The 4320-nt window shown below is 36.8% G+C and overlaps 1 pseudogene; it reads right to left on the bottom strand.

Annotated features, from left to right (window-relative positions):
* Window positions 1-1059: 1059 nt before the first annotated feature.
* On the bottom strand, window positions 1060-1440 carry LOC102875697 (annotated as a pseudogene).
* Window positions 1441-4320: the final 2880 nt, after the last annotated feature.

The following is a 4320-nucleotide window of genomic DNA, read 5'->3' as shown; positions in this document are numbered from 1 at the left end:
CCACCTCCAACTACTTTCTTTGATATTTTGATCTTAAAACTGCGAGTCACATTCCTTCTGCCAAACTTGGAATCCACAATGAATCTGGAATGGGATGCTAGACTAAATTTCCTTGGATACAGACTAAATTTCCTTGCATACAGATATTACAAAAGCAGATAGATACTATTTTCCCATTCATTCCTTGTTGGGCATTCCTTGTTGAGATAGTTATCACTGAAAACAGTACAAACCAGTGTGTTATACATGTGGACTGGTATGATGTATTAACTACAGGTACAGTAAACTTGGAAGTAGAACCAATCGGTGCTAAATCTAAATCCCATGACATGTTCATTTTGCAAGTTTTGTGGTTTTTAGAATTTCAGGAGAAAATTTGAATAATGTCTAGGTAATTCATGTTTTTACCTATTAATTTCTAAATGGTAGCATATAGCTTCAGACAAAATGGAAAGTTAATGTAATCGTTGCCTGATGTTAGAAAGGCTCCTAAGTAATGAAATGGCAAGTGAATGTAAATGAAATGGGTTTTTGTTCCAAAGGTTGATAATTTTTTCTTAAAAACTTCAGCAGAGTTCTTGGTTTTTAGTAAATAGATAATATAAAGTTTAATTGTTCATCACTCAAAGTAAAGTGTTACAGTAGGTTAAAGTCATCATTCTGATGCCAGTTTAACAATATTGCCATGAATCTATATGGATACCAAGAAATATCCTGGAATGAATTTTGTTAGCTTTTAAAGTCCTTGAAGGAGGTGTTATTCTTGTTTGCATGTTTCAGTCACTCCTAGACCCTTAGCAGAACACATGACATTCTTTTACCAAAGAGACCACCATCACATCCCACTCTATTGGTAGGGAGTTCTGTTGGTAACGCAAAGGCAAGTGGTTCAAATCCACCAACTGCTCCAAGGGAGAAAAATGAGCCATCTCCCCTGTGCATTTTATAACCTCTGAAAATCAGCCAAAGAGATTGGAAGAAGACTCATCAACAACCAGTGTTATGCAGATGACACAACAACCAAAATTGAGGGAGGCCTGAGGTGTTTGCTGCAGAAGGTCAAGGACTGAAAGTGTCGAAGTCCACACGCCGGAACTTTAGCTCGTCACTCTTGGGGTTCCCCAGGACCTTAAGCACTTCAGCGTTGGTGGGGTTCTGGCCCAAGGCCCTCATCACATCCCCGCACTGACTGTCCAGAATCTTCCCATCTCGGTCAAACAGCCCAAGGGCTTCCTTGAACTCCTCCAGTTGGTCCTTGTTAAACCCCATTACCACTTTGGAGATATCGATGGGGGGTTCCTGGGGTTTTTCAGGAGCTGAAGAGACAGCTGGCTCAGCTTTGACCTTGGCTGGAAGGGCCCGGCATGCTGGCTTCTCAACGGGCTTTGAGGTAGCAGGGACCGCTGGTTTCTTCACAGGAACTTCTTTCTTGGGAGGCATGATATCCAATAGCCGAAAGACAACGTATCAATGGGGGCACCCATCTCCTGCGGGATCCAGGGAAAGGGAGGGGGGGGGGAACCTATTTCTATCATTTCTTACTATCTACATTGTTTAGGTCATGTATGTAAAAATTATAAGAACCACTGCTTTGAAGTGAATATTGCCCTCCATTTCTTTTTCTCTTTTTGCTATTAGTAATTTGAAGAATGGTTGTACTTTTTCCAGATGTTAGGAATACTTATGTATTTTGCTAACTAAAGAAGGATATGTATAGAAAGCAGTCAAAAGAGTATTATTGTAAGAAAAGCATGCATTAAATATTACAGGCTATTAGAAACAATTTCAAGTCCCATTATGTAGAGATCTACCACTTCATGACTTTTACCCACTCAGTGCTCTCTGCAGTGTACTAATGAGTAATGATGTCAGTCTAGAGACTGATTCTCCAGTTGGTTTTGACTTAACAGTGACCCTCCATTGAGGTTTCCAAGGCTGCAAATCTTTCTCCCTTGAAGAAGCAGGTGAATTTAAGGTATCCACCTTTCGGATAGCAATCTGATATGTTAAATATTACATCACATATAATAATGTGTGTATGTATGTATATAATAAATCTAGAAAAATTGGAAGTCATCAAAATGAAATAGAATGCATAAAGATCAATATCATATTCACTAGAATACTGACATAGGATCTGAAATAGACTGCCATTGTTCATTTTTAATCAGACATATGGTATTCTATGGGGAAATGATAAACTGAAGAGAAATGGCTTCACATTCATCATCAAAAAGAACATTTTAAAATCTATCCTGAAGTATAAAGCTGTCAGTGATAGGATAATATCCATATGTCTATAAGAAAGACTTGTTAAAACAAGCATTATTCAAATTTACTGAACTAAACACTAATGTATAAGATGATAAAATTGAGACTTTTACCAAGTTCTGCATCTGAAAATGATCAAGCATGCAGCCAAGGTGAATTTATAATTAATAAGTTGTTGGAATGTAAAAGTTGGAAACATAAAAAAGTCTCTTTAAAAAAAAGGATTAGTAATTAGGATATTTCCTAATTTCCTAATACTGCATTAGTACTAAAAAATGTAATGGAAATTTCTTGATAGAGTTTTGTAAGACCAATAATTTGTTAATTGAAAATAAATTTTTCAACAACATAAGCAACTCTATCCTCATAGACCTCACTAGAGGAATCAAACTGATTGCTTCTGTGCAAAGAAAACTCAATCTCAAAATCATCAGTCAGAACAAGGTGAGAGGCCAACTGTGGAACTGTGGAAGATCATTAATTGCAGATGCACAAGTTTATGATGAAGATAAAAAAATATTAGAACAAATACAGGAGAGCCAAAATACGTTTGACTTTGGATATGTTCCAATTGAATTTACAGACCATCTTAAAGATAAATTGAACACTTTAACACTAATAACTGAAGAACAGACAAGTTGTGGAATGATATCAAGGACACCAAATATGAAGAAAGCAAAAGTTCATTAAAAAGACAAGAAAGAAAAGACAGAAAAATGTATGTTAAAGCAGGCCCTGAAACTTGTTCTTGGCCTGCCAAAAGAACAAATAGGTCTATACTGGAGAGAGTGAAACTAATCCGCTCCTTGGTGATAAGGTCTTTGAAACTCTGTCTCACATATATTGGGCATGTTACCAGGAGGGACCAGCATGATGTCCTTGGAAAATGACAACATGCTTAGAAGGTGGCGGGGACAGTGCAAGAGAAGAGAACCCTGAATGAGATGAATTAACTCAGTAACTGGGGTAATAGGGTTAGGTGTGTCAGACAGTGAGACTGCCTCAGGATAGGGCAGGGCTCAGAGATGGCGCATGGGGTCGTTAATGAGTTATAGTCCACTCATGTTGTTATGTGACACATAACAGCAACATATTCCTTTGCTCCATTCAAATGACTGCCTTTTTCTCTATACATGAGCTCTGCATGAACATGGATTTTGTTTTCCTCAATATTATTCTTGATTTTTTTAAAATAATTCACACAGTTGTATGTTTTTGCAAAGTTAATTAAAAAGGCAACATCTTTCTGGCATTCTATGTTTTTCAACCAAGATCCGTCTAAGATCCACAATGACATTCTTCATCTCACATTCTCTTCTGGATCTAGCTTGCATTTCTCACAGTTCCATGTTTACTGCTGCAATAATTTTAGAAATTCTTTTTAGGCGAGCTCTGGTGGCCTAGTGGCAGGAAACTGCACTTCAATCCCAGAGGTGCACAGTTCAAATCCACCAGATGCTCTGCTGAAGAAGGAGGAACAATTGCCTTCTGTACCAGTCAGATCCAATTTGACGGTACACACATAAAAAGAATAAATAAATAAATAAATAAACAAACAAACAAATAAGATAAATTCTTTTTAGCTACATTTTATTTGCATATGATATTGATGATATTGTTCAATAATGTCCACATTCTGTTTTTCTCTTCGGAATGGGCAAAAATATAGATATCTTCTAGTCACTTGGCCAAGTCTTCTAATTTTTTCCACATAGACAACTGGACATCTCCAGGACTCTATCTGTTTATTGGAATATCTCATTTGGTATTCTGTCAATTCTTGAGTCACAGTTTACTTTGCAAATATTTTTATGTAGTTCAATCTTCCTTTACTATCACATTTTTTGATCCTAGGCTGCCTTCTGAAATTACTGTCAACCAATTGTTTTTAGTACAATGACTCTGACTTAGAATAGACCTTTAATCTTCTTTGGTTGCTTCCCAGATTGTTCATTATTTTGCTCACAGAATAATGCTTTAATATTGCAACTTGGCTACATTGTTTTTCTTTCAGGTCTGTTAGCTTCAGAAATGCTGAGAAGCTCTTCA

The sequence above is a fragment of the Elephantulus edwardii genome, unplaced genomic scaffold (assembly GCF_000299155.1).
Source record: "Elephantulus edwardii isolate Elephantulus edwardi_28Jun2011 unplaced genomic scaffold, EleEdw1.0 scaffold00002, whole genome shotgun sequence".
Classification (NCBI taxonomy): Eukaryota; Metazoa; Chordata; class Mammalia; order Macroscelidea; family Macroscelididae; genus Elephantulus; species Elephantulus edwardii.
This window is presented reverse-complemented; position numbering and strand designations above follow the sequence as displayed.